The sequence below is a fragment of the Ovis aries genome, chromosome 16, assembly GCF_016772045.2.
Source record: "Ovis aries strain OAR_USU_Benz2616 breed Rambouillet chromosome 16, ARS-UI_Ramb_v3.0, whole genome shotgun sequence".
Classification (NCBI taxonomy): Eukaryota; Metazoa; Chordata; class Mammalia; order Artiodactyla; family Bovidae; genus Ovis; species Ovis aries.
This window is the reverse complement of record NC_056069.1, coordinates 50529139-50556648: the sequence shown is the minus strand read 5'-3', so window position 1 is coordinate 50556648 and position 27510 is coordinate 50529139. Positions and strand designations below refer to the sequence as shown.

The 27510-nt window shown below is 39.0% G+C and overlaps 1 protein-coding gene across 3 annotated transcripts in view; it reads right to left on the bottom strand.

Moving 5' to 3' along the window:
• Positions 1 to 26854, bottom strand: part of CDH12 (cadherin 12) — a 1192649-nt gene extending 1165795 nt beyond the window's left edge. For all 3 annotated transcript variants that reach the window (XM_060400262.1, XM_042233916.2, XM_060400263.1), the window contains exon 1: positions 26530 to 26854. The gene's annotated coding sequence lies outside the window, so the exon portion shown is untranslated. The remainder of the gene's footprint in view (positions 1 to 26529) is intronic.
• Positions 26855 to 27510: the final 656 nt, after the last annotated feature.

The following is a 27510-nucleotide window of genomic DNA, read 5'->3' as shown; positions in this document are numbered from 1 at the left end:
TTCAACATGACCCTGAATAAAGGGGATCATGCTCATTTTGCAGAAAGCACACACTCATTAGATTAAATATATTGGTAGCCAATTAATTCGGAGAAGGCAACGGCACCCCACTCCAGTACTCTTGCCTGGAAAATCCCATGGACAGACGAGCCTGGTAGGCTGCAATCCATGGGGTCGGGAAGAGTGGGACACAACTGAGCGACTTCCCTTTCACTTTTCACTTTCATGCACTGGAGAAAGCAATGGCAACCCACTCCAGTGTTCTTTCCTGGAGAATCCCAGTGATGGGGGAGCCTGGTGGGCTGTTGTCTATGGGGCTGCACAGAATTGGACATTACTGAAGGAACTTAGCAGCAGCAGGCAATTAATTATTGATATTTTAGGAATGTTGTAAGAAGCTACAATCACTTCAACCATATATTATCAGATTTTACTAGCAATAATATTAAGGATTGTTATCTTATACTGTACTTTTAAAAAGAATGGGGCATCCATCATACAGCAGCTGTCCCCAACCTTTCTGATACCAGGGACTGGTGTCGTGGAAGATAATTTTTTCCACTGAACAGGGGTACAGGGATCGGAATGAAAACTGAGCTTTTTCAGTCCTGTGGTCACTGCTGAGTTTTCCAAATTTGCTGGCATATTGAGTGCAGCAAATTTAACTCAAATGACCATTATATTTACTACTGTGGGCAAGAATCCCTTGGAAGAAATGGAGTAGTCCTCAGAGATAACAAGAGTCTGAAATGCAGTTCTTGGGTGCAATTCCAAAAATGACAGAATGATCTCTGTTCATCTCCAAGGCAAACCATTTATCACAGTAATCCAAGTCTATGCCCCAACCAATAATGCTGAAGAAGCTGAAGTTGAACAGTTCTATGAAGACCTGCAAGACCTTCAAAAACTAACACCCCAAAAAGATGTCCTTTTCTTCATAGGGAACTGGAATGCAAAGGTAGGAAGTCAAGAGATACATGGAGTAACAGGCACACTTGCCCTTGAAGTGCAAAATGAAGCAGGTCAAAGGCTAACAAGAGAACGAACTAGTCATAGCAAACACCGTCTTTGAACAACACAAGAGAAGACTCTACACATGGATATCCCCATATGGATGGTCAATACCGTAATCAGATTGATTATATTCTTTGCAGCCAAAGATGAAGAAGCTCTATACAATCAGCAAAAACAAGACCAGAAGCTGACTGTGGCTCAGATCATGAACTGCTTATTGCAAAATTCAGACTTAAATTAAACAAAGTAGTATAAATGACTAGACCATTCAGGTATGACCTAAATCAAATCCCTAACAATTATTCAGTGGAAGTGACAAAAAAATTCAAGAGATTAGATCTGATAGAGTGCCTGAAGAACTATGGATAGAGATTCATAACACTGTACTGGAGGCAATGATCAAGACAATCCCCAAGAAAAAGAAACACAAAAAGGCAAAATCGTTGTGTGAGGAGGCCTTACAAATAGCTGAGAAAAGAAGTGAAAGGCAAAGGAGAGGAGAAAAGACATACCCATTTGAATGCAGAGTTCCAAAGAATAGCAAGGAGAGAGAAGAAAGCCTTCCTCAGTGATCAATGCAAACAAATAGAGGAAAAAAAATAGAATGGGAAAGATTAGAGATCTCTTCGAGAAAATTAGAGACACCAAGGGAACATTTCACACAAAGATGGGCACAATAAAGGATAGAAACGGTATGGACCTAACAGAAGCAGAAGATATTAAGAAGAGGTACCAAGAATACACAGAAGAACTGTACAAAAAAGATCTTCATTTCCCAGATAACCACAATGGTGTGATATCTCATGTAGAGCCAGACATTCTGGAATGCAAAGTCAAGTGGGCCTTAGGAAGCATTACTAGGAACAAAGTTAGTAGAGGTGATGCAATTCCAGATGAGCTATTTCAAATACTAAAAAATGATGCTGTGAATGTGCTGCCCTCAATATGCAAGCAAACTTGGAAAACTCAGCAGTGGCCACAGGACTGGAAAAGGTGAGTTTTCATTCCAGTTCTAAAGTAGGGAATGCCAAAGAATGTTCAAACAACTGTACAACTGCACTCATTTCATGTGCTAGCAAAGTAATGCTCAAAATTCTCCAAGCCAGACTTCAACAGTATGTGAACCATGAACTTCCAGATGTTCAAGCGGGATTTAGAAAAGGCAGAGAAACCAGTGATCAAATTGCCAACATCTGTTGGATCATCAAAAAAGCAATAGAGTTCCAGAAAACATTTACTTCTGCTTTCTTGACTATGCCAAAGATTTTGACTGTGCGGATCATAACAAACTGTGGCAAATTCTTCAAGAGATGGGAATAGCAGACCTCCTGACCTGCCTTCTGAGAAATCTGTATGCAGGTCAAGAAGCAACAGTTAGAACTGGACATGGAACAACAGACCAATTCCCAATAGGAAAAGGAGTATGCCAAGGCTGCGTATTGTCACCCTGCTTATTTAACTTACATACAGAGTGCATCATGCAAAATTCTGGGGTGGATGAAGCACAAGCTGGGATCAAGACTGCCAGGAGAAATATCAATAACATCAGATATGCAGATGACACCATCCTTATGACAGAAAATGAAGAAGAACTAAAGTACCTCTTGAAGAAAGTGAAAGAGGAGAGTAAAAATGTTGGCTTAAAACTCAACATTCAGAAAACTAAGACCATGGCATCCCGCCCCATCACTTCATGGCAGATAGATGGGGACACAATGGGAACAGTGACAGACTACTTTCTTGGGCTCTAAAATCACTGTGTATGGTGACTGAAGCCATGAAATTAAAACATGCTTGCTCCTTGGAAGAAAAGGTATGACCAACCTAGACAGCATATTAAAAAACAGAGATATTACTTTTCCTACAAAGGTTCATCTAGCCAAATCTGTGGTTTTTTCCAGTAGTCATAAGAGTTCCTTGGCCTGCAAGGAGATCCAACCAGTCCATCCCAAAGGAGATCAGTCCTAGGTATTCATTGGAAGGACTGATGCTGAAGCTAAAACTCCAGTACTTTGGCCACCTGATATGAAGAGGTGACTCACTTGACAAGACCCTGACGCTGGGAAAGATTGAGGGCAGGAGAAGGGAATGACAAAGGATAAGATGGTTGGATGGCATCACCAACTCAATGGACATGGGTATGGGTAGACTCCAGGAGTTGGTGATGGACAGGGAAGCCTGGCGTGCTGCAGTTCATGGGGTCACAAAGTCAGACATGACTGAGTGACTGAACTGAACTGAACATGTATGGATGGGAGAGTTGGACTACAAAGAAAGCTGAGCACTGAAGAATTGATACTTTTGAACTGTGGTGTTGGAGAAAACTCTTGAGAGTCCCTTGGACAGGAAGAAGATATAACCAGTCCATCCTAAAGGGAATCAGTCCTGAATATTCACTGGAAGGACTGATGCTAAAGCTGAAACTCCAATACTTTGGTCACCTGATGTAATGAACTGACTCATTGGTAAAGACCTGGATGCTGGGAAAGACTGAATACAGTAGAAAAAGTGGACGACAGAGTATGAGATGGTCAGATGGCATCACTGACTTGATGGTCATGAGTTTGAGCAAGCTCTGTGAGTTGGTGATGGACAGGGAAGTCTAGTGTGCTGTAGTCCATGTGTTCTCAACGAGTCAGACATGACTGATCAGTTCAACTGAGGGGTGCAGGGGATGGTTTTGAGATGATTTAAGCACATTACATTCATTGTGCACTTTATTTTTATTATTAAATCAGCTCCCCCTCAGATCATCAGGCATTAGATTCCAGAGGTTGGCTACCCCTGTAAATAGAGCATGGAAGAATGTTATGGCAAATGGAATATGCCCATCATGTTTATCATTTTATTTAGAGTATAGAATGAGTGACTGAAAAACAGTAGGTGCTCAGTAAATAATGACTGTTAATATATGAAAATTGAAATAGTTTATTATTATGTTGGTAATACTCTACGACACAAATAAGCAGCATGTTAAAAGAAGGGAGATAAGTGGGATCAATACTTTCATGGAAAATTTTAAAATTAGGTGAGCATTTAAATAAGAAATTAAGGTATCAAAGTATAAAGTTATTTGGAAACAGTTGGACATGACTGAGAGACCGAACTGAACTGAATGTATTATGCTGCTGCTGCTAAGTCACTTCAGTTGTGTCCGACTCTGTGCGACCCCATAAATGCAGCCCACCAGCCTCCCCCATCCCTGGGATTCTCCAGGCAAGAACACTAGAGTGGGTTGCCATTTCCTTCTCCACTGCATGAAAGTGAAAAGTGAAAGTGAAGTTGCTCAGTCATGTCTGACTTAGCAACCCCATGGACTGCAGCCTACCAGGCTCCTCCATCCATGGGATTTTCCAGACAAGAGTACTGGAGTGGGGTGCCATTGCCTTCTCCTTAAAAAATATAACTGCACACTATGTGGAGGGATGCTCTAAGGAACCAAGTTTAATGGGGATAATAGTGAATAAAACAATTTGTTAGGAAGAATGAATCCCGATTCTGGAGGGCTTAGATACTGCATTTTATAGAAAAAATCTAGGAAAAAGAAGGAAAGGAGGAAGGAAAGCCACTATGGAATATATGATCAGCATTTCGACAAATGAAAAGCACTGAATTTGCTTCTAAAATAGAGAGCTGCAAGATCATGTTATAAAATTTACATTTCTATTTAGCCAAATAAGCAATGAGAAAGGATTCTGAAGATTCCTTCTGCAAGAATTTGTTAGTCCTCTATAAAAATATACAACTTTTTTTGAGGAAAACTCAATGGAAATCTAATTATCATATTTTCACTATTCTTGTATTCCTGTCCAAACTCTATTCATATACAATATACTTAATTTTTGCTTTATCAGGACCAGAACTCATGTCTGCTATGTCCTCTAATTCTTGAATGGGTGGGAAAAATATTCTGGAAATGGAAAACAATCTAATTATTCACAGATGTATAAATTACTGAAAATTAGAATGCCCTAAAAGAATGATTACAGCTGGGAAGCAGCATTATAAAATATGTTAATATTTCAAATGAATCATACCATTTATTTGGAGATTTAAATATTATTTGAACATTATTCTGATGTTAGGAGCAAAAATATAACTAAAATACATTTGTTCTTTGATTCAGAGCTAGATCAAGGAAAATAACCTTACTAATAAGGAGTTGAGTTTGTTTAGTGATCACTTATTAACTGTCATTGTCTCTCTGTGAAGCTAACGATATTCAGTAGCACTAATTCACTGGTAACCTATTTCTGGCAATGAGACCATATGTGCACTTACTATATAGCATCTCTCACTAAAAAATCATTAGCCCCACCTTTCTTTACTGTATTTATTTATTTTTTACCCATGCAAACACAACTGTGAGCCTGGGCAAATTTCCAAGGCAGCTGTCTCTATGTAACGGCTCATCAGTTCACTTCCAAATCAGGCCATGGGTCCACAATTTCTAGCTGACATGCAAGGGTTGGAGAGGAAAAATTCAGCAATCAAATTCTCCATTAGGTCAGTGACATGGGTCAAATTCCATTTGGTAAGCTAAGGCAGAGGCCAACTAAGTCTGAAGCCAGTTAATATCAGTATTATTGAAAATACAATATCCTTTTTTCCCCCAGAAAAAGAGGGTGGGTTGTTGGTAAACTAACAATGTCTATATAGGAAGTGTATGATTATTTCCTTCCAAAGAAGTTATACAAAGGGCATTTGTGTAACAGCAAACTTCAAATGTAGGGAGAAGAATCAGACCAGAAGAAAAACCAAATCTTAAAGGGACACCATTTTGTGAGATAGGGAGTGATATCCGATCTCTTCGTATAGACTAGAGACAATCTGATTCAAATGAATATTTTCCTCTCAGTGACAGAAAGCTACGGAACTGACTGTGATCAATTAACTGTAAACGCTGGAACCATACAAACGAGCAAGAGGTACATGAAAAGGTATTCAATATTAGTAGTCATCAGGAAAGTTCAAGACAAAACCACAGTGAGATATTTCCCCACACATGTTAGAATGACATCAAAAAGACAAGAAAATAAATGTTGGCAAGGATATGGAGAAGGCAAATCCTTCTGCACTGCTGGTGGAAATGTAAATTGGTATAGCTACTATGGAAAATAATATGTAGTTACTCAAAAATTAAAAATATGACTATCATATGACCAGAAATTCCACTTCTGGCTATTTATGCAAAGGAAACAAAATCATAACCCACAAAGGATATCTGTACCTCCATGTTCACTGCATCATTATTTACAATAGCCAAGGCAAGAAACCACCTAAGTGCCCAACAACAGATGAATGGATAAAGAAGATGTGATAGATATGTAATGGAAAATTATTCAGACATAAAAAGGAGGAAGCGATATATGAAATATGGAAATATATTTCCACATGGTTGCTAAGGAAAGCTGACCAGAAGCATAATTGAAAGACAGAAATAAAGAGCCACCAATATTCTCGAAGACCATTAGAGGAAAATATTTGATGGACAGGCACATGTCTGGATGTGCATGACTATATAGAATGTTTCTTTGCATAATTTACACTTGAAATGACATACCTCTGGGAACTTATATACTCTGATGTGCTCTAAGTCAACTTAGTAACAAACACTTAGACACATAAGTAGACACTTGTTTGCATATATGTGTTCATATGCACACTTAAGAGTACAAAGGGTAAAGTTCCTGACTATTAGGTACAAAAAGAGCATCAGGCAGAGGTTATTTTTATTTATTGTCCTTGTTTATCCTCCATCATCACTGAGAAGTAATTTTAGAAACTGTTGAGTGAAAACCATGATCTTAATTTATCAAATGCAATGAAAACAACAAAAATCACAATCATACACCAACAGACCAGAACAAAGACTGTAGATGCTGTGTTTCATGGTCCTAAAATTCAACCATGTTTTCCCTTTCTAAAGAAACATACAAAATGATTTACATTTCTTACTTTTCCTTTAAAAAATGACTGTGTGTGCTCATGCTAATATATGTCCATGCATGTTTATAAAACACGAAAGTCACACAAGAAATCTGGAATCATTTGGTCATTCATCTATATACACAAAACTTTTGTGAAATACATATTAACTGCTTACTATGTGCTAGTCTGCCAGATCCCATTCTTATTTCCTTAGATCAGTGCGTAACATGTAAAACCCCTGTTCTCCAAGTGTTTACATTTCAGAAAGGAGACATGGAAATAAATTGTAAACACAATATGAAAAATGAAGGAAAGGATAAAAGTAGCTGTACTGCCTGATGGTTTTGTGCAGCTTGCACAATGAGAGAAGTAACAATAGATCTCATGGAGAAGGGGGACCTTGAACAAAGATACTTACAGACAACTAGGCAAGTAGATATTTGGTAAATAGGATTCCAGCAAGAGGAACAGCTAGCACAGATGGAAATGAGTCCTGTTGTTGTTGTTTAGTTACCATTCATAAGGATTCCACCATCATGACCTAATCATCTCCCACTGGCCCCACATCCCAGTGCCATCATATAGAGGGTGAAAGAGAAAGTCATTCAGTTGTGTCCAACTCTTTGAGAACCCATGGGCTGTACAGTCCGTGGAATTCTCCAAGCCAGAATATTGGCATGGGTAGCCGTTCCCTTCTCCAGGGGATCTCCCCAACCCAGGGATTGAGACCAGGTCTCCTGCATTGCAGGCAGATTCCTTGCCAGTTGAGCCACAAGGGAAGCTCAAATAGAAGGTTAGGATTTCAACACATGAAATTTGAAGGTGGGGATATGATATGTTGTTGTTGTTTGTATCCGACTCTTCTGCAGCTCTATGGGCTATAACTCACCAGACTCCTTTATCCATGAGATTTCCCAGGTAAGAATACTGGAGTGGGTTGCCATTTCTTTCTCCAGGGGACCCCCCTGACCTAAGGATCAAACCTGTGTCTTCTGCACTAGCAGGCGCACACTTTTTACTGAGTCACTAGGGAAGACCTAATAAGCCTTGTAACTTCTAGAAAAAGGAAGAACTGTGCAAGCAGAATGAGCAAAGGGGAAGAATGTAAGGAGAATAGACCACAAATAAGATGAAGGTCACATAGCATAGAGGACTCTTGGCATTTCCTCTGTGGTCCATGGGGAGCCATCAGTTGATTTTGAACAGAAGGGTGACATGAACTGGAATTATTTCAAAGGAGGACCCTTAATGTTGATGCTATCCTTTAGAGGACTTGAAGGAAACTATTTAGGAAATGAATGCAGTAATTCATGTAGGCAGTTATTACTACTAGAATCATGGTGAGAACAGTATAAGTGCTGAAAATTGGGATGACTCCACACATACTTTGGAAGTATCACCAACAGGATTTCCTATCAAATTAAATATGCCATGAAGGGGAAAGGGAGGATGTAAGAAAGTCTGAGAAATTTAGCTTGAATAACTGAGAGGATGGGGTTTATCAATAGACACGGTGAAATCTAAGAATAGAATATATTTTTGAGTGACGACCAACAAGTTCATTTTGGACACTTGAATTTGAGATGTCTGTTAGGTACACAAGTGTATTATGTGCCAAGAAAGCAGTTGGCTATAGGAGACTGGATTTGGGGAGATCTGTGCTGGAGATATATATTTGGGAGCTGTCAACATATGGTGTTTAAAACTATGTGTGTGGATGAGATCACTCAGATGTGTGGGAGTAGACAGGAGAAAACCAAAGCTACTTCAATATTAAGAGGAAAAAGAAGAAACCAGTAAATAAAACTGAGAATGGACTGCTAGTGAGGTGAAAGGGAAAATTAAAATTGTAGAGGACATCTGGGAACTCAAGTTAAAAAATTATGCTAAGAAGAGAGAAATTAACTAGGTCCAATAATTATCAAGTGAATTGAAGAAAGAGACTAGTCTTCTATATATCCATGTATTTTATAAGTTGGCAGAAAGTTTCTAGAATATAGGAAACTGCTAGTGTGAGCACTTATCTATAAGAAGTGGGATAACAGGTGAGAAAGAAGGGAGATGAAGATTTCAATTTAACCCATTTCAGTTTCAGTTCAGTTGCTCAGTCGTGTCTGAATCTTGGTGACCCCATGAACCGTAGCATGCCAGGCCTCCTTGTCCATCACCAACTCCTGGAGTTTACCCAAACTCATGTCCATCGAGTCGGTGATGCCATCCAACCATCTCATTCTCTGTCGTCCCCTTCTCCTGCCCTCAATCTTTCCCAGCATCATTGCTTTTGCAAATGAGTCAGCTCTTCACATCAGGTGGCTAAAATATTAACCCATTTAGCAATAACTTATTTCCTTTCTCATGAACAAGTATTAGTTATAAATTATGGAATATACTTAAACAAGAAGAGTAGCAATTATCATCTAAGTGACAAAATATATCGGATGACTATCTGATGACAACTGATGGGAACATCCAAAATGTTACATTTTAAAAGAAAACAACAACAACAAAAATCCTCCAAATAGTATCCATGGAGTAGTAGTTCAGTCGCTCAGTCGTGTCCGACTCTTTGTGACCCCATTAAACGCAGCACGCCAGGCCTCCCTGTCCATCACCATCTCCCGGAGTTCACTCAGACTCACATCCATCGAGTCCGTGATGCCATCCAGCCATCTCATCCTCGGTCGTCTCTTTCTCCTCCTGCCCCTAATCCCTCCCAGCATCAGAGTCTTTTCCAATGAGTCAACTCTTCGCATGAGGTGGCCAAAGTACTGGAGCTTCAGCTTTAGCATCATTCCTTCCAAAAAAATCCCAGGGCTAATCTCCAGAATAGACTGGTTGAATCTCCTTGCAGTCCAAGGGACTCTCAAGAGTCTTCTCCAACACCACAATTCAAAAGCATCAATTGTTCGGTGCTCAGCCTTCTTCACAGTCCAACTCTGACATCCATACATGACCACAGGAAAAACCATAGCCTTGACTAGATGAACCTTAGCTGGCAAAGTAATGTCTCTGCTTTTGAATATACTGTCTAGGTTGCTCATAACTTTTCTTACCAGGAGTAAGCGTCTTTTAATTTCATGGCTGCAGTCATCATCTGCAGTGATTTTGGAGCCCCCCCAAAATAAATTTTGACACTGTTTCCACTGTTTCCCCATCTACTTCCCATGAAGTGATGGGACCGGATGCCATGAACTTTGTTTTCTGAATGTTGAGCTTTAAGCCAACTTTTTCACTCTCCACTTTCACTTTCATCAAGAGGCTTTTTAGCTCCTCTTCACTTTCTGCCATAAGGGTGGTGTTATCTGCATATCTGAGGTCATTGATATTCCTCCCAGCAATCTTGATTCCAGCTTGTGTTTCTTCCAGTCCAGCGTTTCTCATGATGTACTCTGCATAGAAGTTAAATAAGCAGGGTGACAATATACAGCCTTAATGTACTCCTTTTCCTATCTGGAACCAGTCTGTTGTTCCATGTCCAGTTCTAACTGTGGCTTCCTGACCTGCATACAGATTTCTCAAGAGGCAGGATAGGTGGTCTGGTATTCCCATCTCTTTCAGAATTTTCCATAGTTTATTGGGATCCACACAGTCAAAGGCTTTGGCATAGTCAATAAAGAAGAAATAGATGTTTTTCTGGAACTCTCTTGCTTTCTCCATGATCCAGCAGACGTTGGCAATTTGATCTCTGTTTCCTCTGCCTTTTCTAAAACCAGCTTGAACATCAGGGAGTTCACGGTTAACGTATTGCTGAAGCCTGGCTTGGATAATTTTGAGCATTACTTTACCAGCATGTGAGATGAGTGCAACTGTGTGGTAGTTTGAGCATTCTTTTGCATTGCCTTTCTTTGGAATTGGAATGAAAACTGACCTTTTCCAGTCCTGTGGCCACTGCTGAGTTTTCCAAATTTGCTGGCGTATTGAGTGCAGCACTTTCACAGCATCATCTTTCAGGATTTGAAACAACTGGAATTCCATCACCTCCACTAGCTTTGTTCATAGTGATACTTTCTAAGGCCCACTTGACTTCACATTCCAAGATGTCTGACTCTAGATTAGTGATCACATCATCATGATTATCTGGGTCGTGAAGATCTTTTTTGCACAGTTCTTCTCTGTATTCTTGCCACCTCTTCTTAATGTCTTTTGCTTCTGTTAGGTCCGTACCATTTCTCTCCTTTATCGAGCCCATCTTTGCATGAAGTGTTCCCTTGGTATCTCTAATTTTCTTGAAGAGATCTCTAGTCTTTCCCATTCTGTTCTTTTCCTCTATTTCTTTGCACTGATCACTGAAGAAGGCTTTCTTATCTCTTCTTGCTATTCTTTGAAACTCTGCATTCAAATGTTTATATCTTTCCTTTTCTTCTTTGTTTTTCACCTCTCTTCTTTCCACAGCTATTTGTAAGCCCTCCCCAGACAGCCATTTTGCTTTTTTGCATTTCTTTTCCATGGGGATGGTCTTGATCCCTGTCTCTTGTACAATGTCACGAACCTCAGTCCGTAGTTCATCAGACACTCTATCTATCAGATCTAGACCCCTAAATCTATTTCTCACTTCCACTGTATAATCATGAGGGATTTGATTTAGGTCATACCTGAATGGTCTAGTGGTTTTCCCTACTTTCTTAAATTTGAGTCTGAATTTGGTAATAAGGAGTTCATGATCTGAGCCACAGTCAGCTTCTGGTCTTGTTTTTGTTGACTGTATAGAGCTTCTCCATCTTTGGCTGTATAGTATATAATCAATCTGAGTTCTGTGTTGACCATCTGGTGATGTCCATGTGTAGAGTCTTCTCTTGTGTTGTTGGAAGAGGGTATTTGCTATGACAAGTGCATTTTCTTGGCAAAACTCTATTAGTCTTTGCCCTGCTTCATTCCACATTCCAAGGCCAAATTTGCCTGTTAACTCCAGGTGTTTCTTGACTTTCTACTTTTCCATTCCAGTCCCCTATAATGAAAAGGACATCTTTTTTGGGTGTTAGTTCTAAAAGGTCTTGTAGGTCTTCATAGAACTGTTCAACTTCAGCTTCTTCAGCGTTACTGATTGGGGCATAGACTTGGATAACTGTGATATTGAATGGTTTGCCTTGGAGACGAACAGAGATCATTCTGTCATTTTTGAGATTGCATCCAAGTACTGCATTTCAGACTCTTTTGTTGACCATGATGGCTACTCCACTTCTTCTGAGGGATTCGTGCCCGCAGTAGTAGATATAATGGTCATCTGAGTTAAATTCACCCATTCCAGTCCATTTTAGTTCATTTATTCCTAGAATGTTGATGTTCACTCTTGCCATCTCTTGTTTGACCGCTTCCAATTTGCCTTGATTTATGGACCTGACATTCCAGGTTCCTATGGAATATTGCTCTTTACAGCATCGGATCTTACTTCTGTCAACAGTCACATCTGCAACTGGGTATTGTTTTTGCTTTGGCTCCATCCCTTCTTTCTTTCTGAAGTTATTTCTCCACTGATCTCCAGTAGCATATTGGGCACCTAATGACCTGGGGAGTTCCTCTTTGGTATCCTATCATTTTGCCTTTTCCTACTGTTCATGGGGTTCTCAAGGCAAGAATACTGAAGTGGTTTGCCATTCCCTTCTCCAGTGGACCACATTCTGTCAGACCTCTCCACCATGACCTGCCCGTCTTGGGTTGCCCCGCAGGCATGGCTTGGTTTCAGTGAGTTAGACAAGACTGTGATCCTAGTGTAATTAGATTGACTAGTTTTCTGTGAGTATGGTTTCAGTGTGTCTGCCCTCTGATGCCCTCTTGCAACACCTACTGTCTCACTTGGGTTTCTCTTACCTTGGGCGTGGGGTATGTAATATGTCAGTTCCAGTATCCATGGAACTGTCATAGAATCCCAAGCTCTGTCATAACTTGGATTAAGTGTTACATCCAGATGGCCTTTTTAAAAATAAAATCATGTCACTTTAAATGGATAGTGTTAAATCACTAATCTCAAAAGCATTTTAAGTGCTAGATGGATAAAATTATTGTGTGTACACAGCTAAAAACAAACTGTATGTAGCATATGGTGAAAATGAATGTTCTATGACTTTTTAAACACAGATGAAGATTGATTTAGAGCTCAAGAGGAAGGGCTATGTAATCCAGTATCAGGCTATCTATGAAATTCATGGTCCATGAAGTTTTTCACAAGGGAGTGTTGAAATGCCATTGACCATTACGGAGGCTGAGAGTAGTCAGGAATCTGAAATAAGGTCAAGCAAATAACCTAGAATCAAGTATGAACTGATCCATTGACTTTACATCTCAAGGGTACATGGCAGTCAGGAAAAGATAAGATATTTCTAGAATGTTAAGATATAAGGCAAGTAATCATCCAGAAAGAGAAATGAAATTTCATAATAAAATTAGAAATGCTAAATCACCTAGATTTTTAAACATGGGACCAGAGATAAAGTTAAATACTTTGAGAAATAAAGAAAGGATGGGAAATAAAGAGCTGATGAGAGATCTTGATATTTTTGTAATATGTCAAAAATATTTAAACTTATTTTTGTCATGGTAAAATAGCTCTTGTTACAGTTTAAACATTTTAAACTGATGCAGTCAAATGGCTTTTAAACAATGTATAATAAGTCCAAGAAAGCAAATGTCTTTACTCTTTAATATTCTTATTTTAATTTCTGTCAAAGAATAATAGTTACTTTTTTGATAAGAGAATTTGGCTTTACCTTTTCAACCTAAAATCATTTTTTTTCTTACTTTTATGGAGTTTGAAACTTTCCTTGGCATTGAAGAATGGAAGATTTGATGTATTTATAAAAATTGGTTAAGTAACCATCAGTGAAAATATCCTGGCTCTGCATTAAAATTATTAATCATAGCTTTGTACCTGGGAAGCAAAATATAATAGTTTTTCAGAGACATTCTCTGTGAATCCACAATATTGAGGAATTTTTCCCAAGTCAGTTTGTAAAAATATTCATAATATACTAGTTCTCCATGGTGACATGAACTAATGGGCGTTCTTTACACAAACTCACTTAGAGATCCAGAGTAGGGCTCAATGCTCTCTTTTTCCACAGTGTCATAAAATTAACATCAAACACAGAAGAATTTGCCATTCTTCACCTCCCCCATGGTTGTCATCTCCACACCAGAAATTGCAGAGCAAGAATAAATGAAGTTGTTTTCTTCCTGTCACTCATATTTTATATAGTTTTCTCTATAGTGTAGATGTATTTCACTTTTAGGAAGGATTAATGTCAAAAGGGTTTATTGCCTTCTATCAGAAACATCTAGCTAGCTTTAGAGATCTTACTGAAAAAGTTGTTTTGAACATTTTTGTGTGTGCACACACACACACACTATGGTGATAAACATGAAATGTTAGGGCACCATGGAAACACTTCAAAAAACATTTAAAATATTTTTTGGCAGTGACTTTTCCTTAATTTTAAATATTTTAAACATGAACATGTACCTCTAAAAAGACTACAGAATTAGCAGAAAATAGATATGAAAAGGAAGCAATCACCATATTGGCAACATAAAACAGATTTATAACTGAGGTAGCATTTTTAAAATGTATGGACTGATTCAACATCTGCCTGTCTCTCTGTGTCTGCAGGTATGAGTGTGCCTATCAGCAGGGAACAAGAGTAGATGGTTAGTATGAGTTTTATTTGACGGATGCTTAATTGAGGGGAGAGGGAGATGGAGAAAATGTCTGCCATTCTGTTTAAGATGCTCAGATAAACTTTGAATAAGCTGTTAATACTCTCAAGGGAAATGGACCCTTAGCTGAAATTTCATATGCTTGGCAAAAATAATAATTCATCTACAGTTGTCAGGCATGAAACTTCACAGACTTATCCACTAAGATTTCCTGTAATGATTCAGAAATCAACAGGTACAGGGCAAGGGGCTTGACTTATTATTTGGGTGTGATAACATGATCCACATGAATGTTAGGGGATAATAGGGAACTTAACTCACTGCATATCAAACAGCTCCATGATCCATCATTAACCTAAGGGAGCCTTCACTTTATTGAAGTAGCCCACGAAATGAACAGGTCACCACCTATTTAAAAGCTCAGAGATTCGTTAATGTTCCAAGGATTTAGAGTCTATTAGATCAGATGGCCAGAACTATAAGCACTTTGGAGAGCTAACATGCTTTGGTGTGTGTGTATAAATATTTTAAAGAAGATTCTTTAAAACTTGATTTAAACAGGGCACGCTACATTTGTGACATTATGCTGTATAAGTGTGCACATGTCACATTGAAAAGAAAAATGAAAAAGGATTCTGTAGAGAGATACTCCAGAAGCAGAAATAAGTTTCCACTCTAAGCCGAGTTTCATAATGCAATTAACTCCATTAGAGAGAATGGAATTTTGAATACTGTTCAAATAAAGACAATGCAGTTAGCAGCAGCAGCAGCAATTCAAGAAGAATTAGCAATGCCCTTCTGAAGAGAGCTACTGAATTAAACCTTGGAGGGTTTTAAGATTAAGCCATTTAATTGTTACTTCAGGAGCTCTGGACTTTGCATAGACAGGAGTCCAGGTGTTAACACTGATTCTTCTCTGTTCTCTACAGATAACAAAACCGAATCTCAAAGCCAATTAAGAAAAATCTTTACAGTCCTTATTTCCCCTTTTTTAGTGTATTTTGGGAGGTTTATTTTAATTATAGGCACCATGGGGAATTAGGGACATTATACACAATGAGATGGTATTGAATCTTGAGGTAAAAAGATAACTAGCATTTGCCCAAATTAATCTGTCTTAACTTTAAAACCATTTTTTGGTAGGTTGACACTCAAATTCTGCCCTTTTTATTACTTATATCATTTTAATAAGAGAACACTGCTTCAGTACCAAATACTAATACAAATGGCATGATTAGTTAGCAAGAATTATATTCATGGATTACATTATATGCATAATTACAATAAAAAGTCACATAATTCATTAATTGTCTCACTTTCCTCCCTAAATATACCCACTGTTAATATATCATATGCAAATTGCTCAGAATCCTGTTATATGTATCTGTGTGTTTAGGTGAATGTGTATCCATTCTATCATTCACTCATTCATTTACCAAACAAATAATTACTGAGGGCTTCTAAGTGCCAGGTACTTCTGTAGGCCTTTCTTCATGGCCCTTGTGGTTTATTTTGGAAGATGGATAACATAATGCAGCATGATGTAAGTTGAAGCAGGTCTGAGTTAAATAAAATTAAATAGATAAGGGGTAGAGAGGATTCTGGAGAATGAAGCTGTATTAATAGACTAGTTATAGCTCTTAAGCAAGAATATTTAAACTGAGATCTACATGAATTAAAAGGGGAAGCTGGGTGACTGCCAAGTCCCTATGGCAGGGATAAACTGGGCATAATGAGAAAGAAAACTGAGGGACTAGGCCAGATATTGGCTGTAAGCTATGAAACTACCTTGACCATGATACTGGAGGGTTTACATCCAGCTAATATGCAATGAATTGTTAGAAGAGGGAGCTAACAGTAGAAGCAATCTTTTAAAGACTAGTTTGAAGCCAAATAGAAGTTGAATCAAAGGTAACTATGGTGGAGGTGAGAAGTGACTGGATGAAAAACATATTTGGACAATAAAGCCATGAAGCCAGTAGACTCAACTGTGGCACTAATTGTGGGAAAGGCAAGGTCTCAGGGTTGATCCCAAGTTCTTTAAAAACTAAATGAATAATTATATAGTTGACTAGAATGAAGAAAAACTTTAAAGTTACTATATTTAGGTTGTGGAAAGAATGGGCAAAAATCATGAGTCTGAGTTTTGAAAAAGCTGGGTTTAAAAAAAATAGAAGTTGAAGTGGACTAAACTTGTGACCCCCTTCCCAAATTCAGGGACCAGATGTGTTGAATTGCTAACCCTCAATATAACGGTATTTAGAGATATGGCCTTTGGGATGAAATTAAGGTTAGATGAGGTCATAAGGGGGTTTCCCTGGTAGCTCAGCTGGTAAAAAATCCACCTGCAATGCAGGAAACCCTGGTTCGATTCCTGGGTTAGGAAGATCTCCTGGAGAGGGGAATGGGCACCCACTCTAGTATCCTTGCCTAGAAGCCTGGAGGGCTATAGTCCATGAGGTCACAAAAAGTCAGTCACAACTGAGCAACTAACACCTTCACTTTCAAGAAACACCAGTGTTTGTTCACTCTCTTTCTGTGTCAATATCAAGAAGTCATGTGAGTACACAGCAAAAAGACCTCTATCTGCAAACTAGAAACTTTCACCAGGAACCTAATTAGCCAGCCCCTTAATCTTGAACTGCCTACTTTCCAGAATTGTGAGAAAATAAGTTTCTGTTGTTTAAGTATTTTGTTCCAGCTGCCCAAGCAGACTAATATAGATATGCAAGTGGAAATACTAAGTAGGCATTCTTAGAGACTAGAAACTGATGGTCAACATAGGCATTGGAGACAAAGATACCGATCTGGAAAGGGGCATTAAAGTGATATTCAGACCTGAGCTGTTACTAAACAAGATTACTCTTGAGTGAGTTTCCAGATAGAGAGGTGAGTGGGCCTTGGACTGGGTCCTGGGAAATTCTGATACTATCTATTTATAGGGCTTCCCTAGTGGCTCAGTGGTAGAGAATCTGCCTGCCAATGCAGAAGATGTGGGTCCAATCCCTGGGTCAGCAAGATTCCCCTGGAGAAGGAAATGACCACCCACTCCAGTATTCTTGCCTGGGAAATCCCATGGACAGAGGGGCCTGATGGGCTACAATCCAAAGAGGTTGCAAAGAGTCAGACATAGCTCAGCTACTAAACAACAACAAATCTACTTACAGCTAACACTTGAACAACATGGGATTAAATTGCAAGGGTCCACTTATGTGCAAATTTCTTTCAATAGTAAATATTACATGGTGTGTGGTTGGTTGCATCCACAATGCAAAACTGTTGATACAGAAGAACAGAGAATGTAGAGGGCTGACTATGAAACATAGGCAGATTTTCCACTGGGTGAAGGGTCAATACCCCTAACATCTGTGTTACCTGTGATGTCCAAGGGATGACTGGATAAGTCTGAAGACAGAGAACTCACCACAGGAAAGCAAGAAGCAGCAGCAGTCAGGGAGAAAATAATAAAATCATAAGGCAAGGAAACGCACCTGGGAATTTCTACAGAATATAATCTAAGTATTGGAGTTGTTGTGTTTTAAATTTTGATGGATACTGCCAAATGTTCCTCCTAAAAGATTTCACATTCTATAATCCAGCCCAAACTCTATGGGGTGGGCCTTTTCTTCTGCGTTGTGATTGTGTATTTTGAACATGCCTAACTTTAGTTTTTGTTTTTCAAAGGTAACACCTGTTTGCCACTATCACTGTGTGCAGGTGTGTGCAGGCTTCTGGGCTTTGGCAGATTACACACCATAAATTATCATTTATACTTTTGTTTCCCTCATTACTATTGTTATATAACCATAGGCATATACAGTTCCTTGTGAAATACTGAGATTTGATGGTCATACAGGATAAATATTTCAATTCTACTGTTAAGATGTATATTATTTATATTTAGTATACATAGATATTCACTGTATATGCAAGATTACTTGACATAACTCTAATTCAGGCTGCAACAGCTAAACTTCTAACACTGAACTCCCTTCTATGTGAGGATCTTATATAGTGGCGACCTTTTAGAAAATAGTTTAGCACAAATACTGCACACGGATTAAGATAACTAGATGTTTCTCTGTGAGACACTCATTTACTTCAAAAAAATCATTCTGGGCTTCCCATTTCTGACTAGGTAAACATATAACATCTTGCCAAGAGTTTATTTTTCACATTTCACTCACTATCCTATTGCAAGTAATTAGAGAAAATAGAGTTTGAGTACATTTTTTGCTTTTAAATCTGCCTGAAATCACATCCTTGGACTAATGGCTATGCTTCATGGAAGTAAACATTGACTCACAAAGTGTTAGGAGGACAATTTCAATTGGGATCTATTGTTATTTGCTTGTTACTTGAAACATTCCTATGCTCTTTCCTGAGAAACAGTTTTAAATGCATCATACAATTCAGTTCCTATGATAGCACACATTTTTTTTTCCCCCAAGGAAAGAAGAGAATCTGTGTCTGTGCGTCTGTGTGTGTGTGCTCAGTTGTGTCCGACTCTTTGTGACCCCATGGACTATGGCCTGCCAGGAGCCTCTGTCCATGGAATTCTCCAGGAAAGAATACTGGAATAGGTTGCCATTTCCTTCTCCAGGGGATCTTCCCAACCCAGGGATCGAACCTGTGTCTCTTGCATCTCCTGCCTTGGCAGGCAGATTCTTTACCACTGTGCATCTGGAAAGTACAGAATAGAGGCTCAGTTCAGTTCAGTTGCTCAGTCATGTCCGACTCTTTGTGACCCCATGGGCTGAAGCAGACCAGGCTTCCTTGTCCATCACCAACGCCCGGAACTTACTCAAACTCATGTCCGTTGAGTCAGTGATTCCATCTAACCATCTCATCCTCTGCCGTCCCCTTCCCCTCTTGCCTTCAATCTTGCCCAGCATCAGGGTCTTTTCAAATGAGTCAGTTATTCACATCAGGTGGCCAAAGTATTGGAGTTTCAGTTTCAGCATCAGTTCATCCAAGAAATATTCAGGACTGATTTCCTTTAGGATGGACTGGTTGGATCTCCTTGAACAGTCTATCAGAGGGCAGACATAATAGAGGCTACTAACATCAGTTCCCTATAGTTAATGTTTCTCAACATTTACCAAGCATTTGTATCTCTTTCAGTTGTACTTTAAAGTATTACCTTGGATAAATTAATTAGCATCACATTTTGGATATTTCTTAATCCTTTTTAACATTTAAGATATCATTTTAATACATGCTGAAATGTCAGAAAAATTATTTGATATTTATTTCATTTGCATTATTTGTGAACATTATTTTACTTGCATTATTAAAATTAAATACATCTTTTAATTGTAGCTTTCACCTGAGCTTTGCATAGTATACATTTTCATCTTCTCTATGTTGGTTCACAAACTCAGGAACTTCTCAGGTGAAATCTGAAACTGGCCCTATAAATGGAGGCCAACGAAAGACAGAAGAAAAAGGCAGACATTCCAGATTGATAGGTGTCAGGTTTAATAAGCAACAGAACATACACAAAGTTTGTCTTGAGTAGCAGCGAGACAAGCAAATCTCTGCATCTACCCACCAGAATCTTAAATTTTTATACAGAGGCCTTAAGGATCATCTGGGGCTTCCCAGGTGGGAGAAGGTGATGGCACCCACTCCAGTACTCTTGCCTGGAAAATCCCATGGACGGAGGAGCCTGGTAGGCTGCAGTCCATGGGGTCGTAGAGAGTCGGACACGACTGAGTGACTTCACTTTCACGCATTGGAGAAGGAAATGACAACCCACTCCAGTGTTCTTGCCTGGAGAACCCCAGGGATGAGGGAGCCTGGTGGGCTGCCATCTATGGGGTCACACAGAATCAGACACGACTGAAGCGACTTAGCAGCAGCAGCAGCTGGTATTAGTTAAGAGCCCGCCTGCCAATGCCAAAGACATGAGATGCAGATTTAATCACTGGGTCAGGAAGACCCCCTGGAGGAGGGCAAGGCAACCCATTCCAGTATTCTTGCCTAGAGAACTCATGGACACAGAAGCCTGGTAGGCTATAGTTCACAGCACCACAGAGTTGGACATGACTGAAATGATTTGGCACATGTGCAGTTAAGGGGGTTTCGTCATGTATTCAGTCCAGATGGCCTCAACAACCTTATTCTCTAAAGGCTGCATCCTTGAAAGGGGTCCTAGTGAGGGAATGGTGGGTGGGACTACATTTCAAGGATAAGGGAGAGATGAGGAGCTTCCAGTTGCCCAATCCAGGGTCAGTCAGCAATGATATCCTGTTTATGACTCTTTCAATACTCTAAAGCCTTGATCCTTTATTTCCTTTCTTTTTAAAGATTTCCACCTCATCTATTTACATGCTCAAGTATCTATAAAAAGACGATCTCACAAATTTCCTGGGACTCTGTACTCTCTCTAGCTACCTCCTATTCTCTTCTTTGTTATTCAATCATTATAAGTTGTGTTCAACTTTCTGTGATCCCATGGGCTTTAGAATGCCAGATTCCTCTGTCCTCTACTGTCTCCTGGAGTTTGGTAAAATTCATGCACATTAAGTTGGTGATGCTGTCTAACCATCTCATCCTCTGCCACCCCTGTATGACAACCCATTCCAGTACTCTTGCCTACTAAATCCCATGGAGAGAGGAGCCTGATGGGCTATAATTCATGGGGTCGCAAAAGAGTCAGACTCAACAACTCAACAACCCCTCTCACCTATATCAAGTTATGGGTCAAATATTATTTTCTCATAAAGCCAACTCTGATTACTCTGCATACAGCTGAAAACTTATCCACACACCAACCATCCCTGATATTCATTCTCTTCTTTGCTTGACTTCCAACCCTTTTGAAATACAGTGGTAAAAGTTTCATTACAAACTAAATCCCATTGATTCTTTAAACTACCAGAAACATCCATGCCTGTCTATTGAAAGCACGCTTGCCAAAAATAAAAGGATTTTTTAAAATTTAGGTGACCTGAAAACTGCTTCTAGCCCAAGTGAATTCACTTCATGCCAAGTGAATTCCATGACATAAAAAGTACTGGTCACTGTATGCTTTCATTTAACCCAGCAGGCCAGCTCTGACTATAGTTAATCTCCACCAAGCTAGCATGCTATAATTTAAAAGGAAGTTTAAAAGGAAAAAGACTTGACTGTTAGTTAGTATTGTCTACGGAGTAATATACTAAATCAAGAGAAGCAACCAAGAATCAAAAAGTTAAGTGGCTTCCCTGGTGGCTCAGAGGTTAAAACCTCTGTCTGCAATGTAGGAGACCTGGGTTCAATCCCTGGGTCGGGAAGATCCCCTGGAGAAGGAAATGGCAACCCACTCCAGTATTCTTGCCTGGAGAATCCCATGGACGGAGGAGCCTGGTGGGCTACAGTCCATGGGGTTGCAAAGAGTCGGACATGACTAAGGGACTTCACTTTCATTTTCTTTCCTAAATGCCCAGGGAATAATCTCAAATTTCGCATTCAAGCAATTGTCTTACTCTCAAGTTTTGAACTTTCACATTGTCATGCAGATAAATAATCATGACTCTCATCTGTACATGGAAAAAATATACACTAATTTTTCATCAAATAGGAGTTAAAAAATTCATTGATTATAGGGCACATTTAAGGTGTAATCAATTATACTCATGGGCTCCCCAGGTGGAAGAGTGGTAAAGAATCTGCTTGCCAATACAGGAGACACAGGAGATTTGGATTCGATTCCTGGATTGGGAGGAAAGATTTCCTGGAATAGGAAGTGGCAACCCACTCAAATATTCTTGCCTGGCAAATGCCATGGATAGGGGAGCCTGGCAGGTCACTCTAGTCCATAGAATCACAGAGTTAGACACGACTGAGCATGCATGCAAATACACTTGTAACTAGCTTCCTACATTATGGGTAAGTCTGTGTTCACAACTTACACCCTAAAGTTTGACTGTATCTTTGGTACTTAGAACTAATCATGTGTCATTCAGCCATTCGTCCACCTAAGTTCAGCAGTTGATATGTAAGTCTGGCATTTCTCTAATGAGTATCGGTGCACAGATTAGGGCTCACCTGCTCTCACTAGAATCTTTTCACATATATGCATGAGATGTACATATTTTAAGAAAAAGTTTACATTGTTCAAGCAAAGCACCACTTATATATAAGGTAATAGAAATAACTTATAGAATGATAACTTTGATGTTCAAAAAGAAGAGCTATGAAAGAAAACCACAACCCTTTAGTAAAAAATAAATAAATAAATAACTGAAGCACATTGAAGATTTAATTCATCCTTTAACACCATAAAATATAGGGCTTCCCAGGTGGCACTAGTGGTAAAGAATCTGCCTGCCAAGGCAGGAGACACAAGAGACAGTTTTGATCCCTAGGTCAGGAAGATCCCCTAGAGTTGGAAATGGCAACACACTTATGTATTCTTGCCTGGATAATTCCATAGAGAGAGAAGCCTGGCGGCCTACCATCCATGGAGCTGCAAAGAGTCAGACATGACTGAGCGCACACACACACACAAACAAGATTTAATATGATAGAATTTAGAAACTTCAGTGAATCTAACTTTATAAAAATAGTAAACATAAGTACTGTTTTCAATAGTTTCTATGTGTGAATGTGTTAGTCGCTGAGTCATGTCTGACTCTTCATGACCCCACAGACTGTAGCCTGCCAGTCTCCTCTGCCCATGGAATACTCCAGGCAAAAATAGTAGAGTACTAGGGGATCTTCCCAAGTCAGGAACTGAACCCAAGTCTCCTGCATTGCAGGCAAATTCTTGCAGAGAGCCACCAGGGAAGCTCTTCCATAGTTTAACATGTGTATATTAAATTGATTAAATTAAGTGATAATTGGTAACTGAATAAATGTATTCTTAGAATATTTATCAGGGACCTCATAAAAGTAGAATAATATTACATGAATGTCACCTGTTAATTTTTCAGTATCATTAATGTGGAAAAAAATGTTATCCCATATTATTATTAGTCACCTATCATGTGATGCTTAAAAAAAAAAAAAAACTTTGAAAAACCACTATTTTATTCAACATAGGCAGCATTATTCATATTCACACAAACATTTTTCCCTTCTGAAATCTGGTGATGATACATCATACTTTTAGCATGATAATTCAGAAAAAAAAAAATGCATTGACTTAAAGCCAAAAGTCAAAATGCTTTTAAAAGCTGTAAGAGTGCAAATTGTTCAATTATATATTAGTAAAGTAAAAAGAATATTACCATTGAAAATCATAAATTTTCATTCCTTAAATAAGTTTACTACCATATAAGTTGTCACTATTCATAAAAACTCTGTATTTAACAAGAAGGATGAAATAATTCCCACCTGATAGTTTAATATAGATAGAATCACCAATTGGTGCTACATTATAAGCAAAATTCTATCTATTCCTGTGGTAACACCGACATAATAATAAAGGACGTAGTTAGTTTAAAAAGTTATAATTTGTCAAAAGATGAAAAGAATAGAATCTTACCTTAAAGGAGACATATATAATCATCCTTTACCCTTCAGGAGTAAAAAGACATTTACAACAACACTCCTAGTAGGCTATTTTTATTATACAAGTTCTTAGATTTTATATTTTACATGAAAACATGCCTCATTCTGAGGAAAAATATCACTCTACCCACCTTCCCATTGTAATTGTTAGACTTAATGACATGACATCTGAATGGCATAGGTATGAAAACAGTACTGCTTCACATTTCACATAAGAACAGCTTAAGCAGACTATCTGCAGTTCTATTTCATCAGCAACAGCGATTTGAGGTTCACTACAGTGTATTTTGAGGAGGAGGAGTGACATATTCCTACCAATCACAAAATGATAAATGATTGATCTCAACCAGGATCACAGACTATTACATGAATCACATTTCTGCCAAAATATCAGCTGCAAAAGATGCTCAGTCTAAAGAGATCAGTTCTGTGCTCCATCCTTTAAGGATGCAATCAGACTGAGGTATAAGTATGTCACGTGAAGCATTAACAGGGATTTTCCCCCATAAACTGAGGGGTGTTTTTGCTGTGATAAGAAGTTAATATGCATCATCCCACATGTAGAACAAATGACACCCACCTTCCCATAATAATTCCGCTTTTCTCGTGGGAATTATCTAAAATGATCTCATCACTAAGCTGATCAGTGGAAGGAATGAGGTCCAGTAGGGAAAAAAGCATTCTTGGCTTGAAAAATTCCCCCTACTGCTTGAAAATGGTATACAGCAGTAGAAGTTAAGACTCTAGAAACCGGAGATTTGCTGAACACAACAGAAAAGAAAATGGAACTTTTTTTTCATTTTTTAAACCCAGCTTAACATTGGCAGGGTTATCCTTGGACGTTAGTGTTCAAAGTAAGAGGTATTATTATAAGAGGGAAAATGCATTATGTTCTGGAATTAAATTTGTAAGTGAATATGAAACCTCTTTTTACTCCAGTAGTTTCTATGGCAGATGGAGGAATGGTCCCTAGATTTTGTTAGTGAACCAGCTGACATGCTGATTAGTGGAAAGCTCCTACTTTGTTTATGGTTATGCTCTTGAGCATTCTAAAACAATTCATCAAGCAATTTCTATGGCTTAGGAAGAGTAACCATCTACCTTTTGATTCTGTAGAGACCTCCTGGCATCATGGAAATATTTATAATAAAATGGACTCACTTAAAGTCCTTTTCAGAAATCATAATGAAGGCATAAGTTAAAATGATTGGGATAATTTAATGAATAAGTGATGTTACTGAAGGATGAGGTTCAATATTTCTGGGCAGCTGCATGCCTAATACTATTTGACAGTTCTAAAAATGATCAGGTATGCTGAGAAGATTGAACAAACTCATACCTGCTTGGCATGGTTGGATTTCTATGTTTTGGTCATGTATAGTATAATTCAAAACTGTAAGCATATTTTCAGAATTTACTCTATTTAATTTTTTTTTTCCCCAGTCAGGATGTAAGGTAATCTTCTAGCTGAGCAATTTGTGAATGAGCTTCACAATATATGATGAGAAATTGAAAATCATCTCAATGGTCACAGGATCAGCCAAAAGTATGTCAGTTCCCTCTCCCGAGAGAACAGAGAATATGTCTATAGGATAGGGAATATCAAGCACTCTGGACTACAAAGGCTCTGAAACCATGTAATTCAGATGGAATAAGACACAAATAAGGATCTGTAAAACGAAGAAAATATTTATAAAATGCAAATGGTGTCTTTAAAACTGATTTACTTGCATGTACTATATTAATACATATTCCTTACATTTTAAATGGACCCCAAATGATTAATATCATTAAGATAATTATGAAATGCCTATTATGTAACCCACAGCAGATTTAGTAATCTGTACCTCTTCAACTTGTCCCAAATTAGTTTTGTGGTAGGAAACTCAAATAGCTATATACAGAAAGACCAGTCATTGAAACATTTACATTGTTTTACAGTCGTTTCAGTTTTAATGAAGAATGAAGTTTAAAATCAGTGGAGAAGGAGGTAGGGCTATTATTGTATTTTAATAAAAATCAGTTGAGGCATTTTCAGAAGCCGTTTGAAAATAAAGCATTGTGTAAAAGAGATATTAATAAAGCCATTTATCATATAAACAGTTGAACACCTAGCATTTTTTTTTTCCACACGAAAATTTAGACAAGCAAAGTAAGGTATCTTAGTGGCTAAAACACTTCTTTCCCTCTCTTTGTAATTTAACCCGTCGTTCTGCCGAGGAGAGACTTGTTTAGAACTTACCGAAGTTTCCCAAAGCAAACACCACGCACCGGTTCCTAATTCAGATGCTAGATCTGTGGGCAGCCTCCCTCCTTCAGCTTCTGATTACGCTAGACAACACTTTATTAATCATGTATGAATTTCTGCTCGTGTACCCTGAAGCGAACACACACTCTGCAATCTCCATCACCAAAAGAAAAAAGAAGACGCCTTACCTGATGGTAGAAAGGGCGGCTGCAGGATCAGTAGCAGGAAGAGCAGCAGCCGTATGTATGGAACAAGCCAGGCTTTGCAACGAAGGTGAGATCGCGCTCTCGCTCTCGCTCTCTCGCTTCCTCTCTTTATCTCTCTCTATCTTACTCTCCTAAATCACTGTAGCAGCAAACTGCGTTGCATTGTGTCCCCTTTCAGTCACAAAAGGCCCTCCAAGCCGGGCAGCCAGGAGAGACACCACTTTCTTCCTGGAAGCGGCTGCCTCTCTTCTCAGAAATGCCTGGACCCCTCTCTGTGGCTCCCTCCACGTTTACCCTTCAGATCAATGAAGCTCGCGGAGCGGCTGGAGCTCAGCTGCAGCGCCGAGCGGCCAGCCAATGGGGGCGCAGGATTCCCTCCCAGTCATCTCCCCGCCCTCAAAACAAAACACAGCGTGCCTTTGACACAGCACAGAGTTGTGAAAAGTCACTGAATCCTATGTTTGAAATCTATCTCGGTTGTTCTTTTTTTCCCCCCTAGCGTTCATTCCTTCCAGGTTCTGAGGAATCAAAGCTCGCAGAACACTCAATCAAATCAGCTTAGTGGACGGGGAACATGGGGCGCGGAGAAAGTGAGGGCACCTGGGTTAGGAAGCGCTGGCGCTTTGGCGGGTGTTTGAGGACCATTCACAATCAGAGGAGTGACGATCAGCTGGGAGGCAAAAGGCTTAGGTTTCTAGTCCTCACTGCCCTCAGTGACCTGATTCTTTCATTTTTGTGGCACCAGAAAATAAAATCCATTTTACCCGGAAGTTGGCTCATTCTCTAAATATTTTCTAAACAAGAATGAGCTTCTCATTAATGATAGCAACCTTATTAATGTCCTTTCTACTAGTTCATTTACCTGTTTCCATTCTCATAGATCTTGGTCCAGATCCCGTGAGGTACTAAAAACTGTTCATTCTACTTTAATTTTGGTGTAGTTAAATACGGAGAAGGCAATGA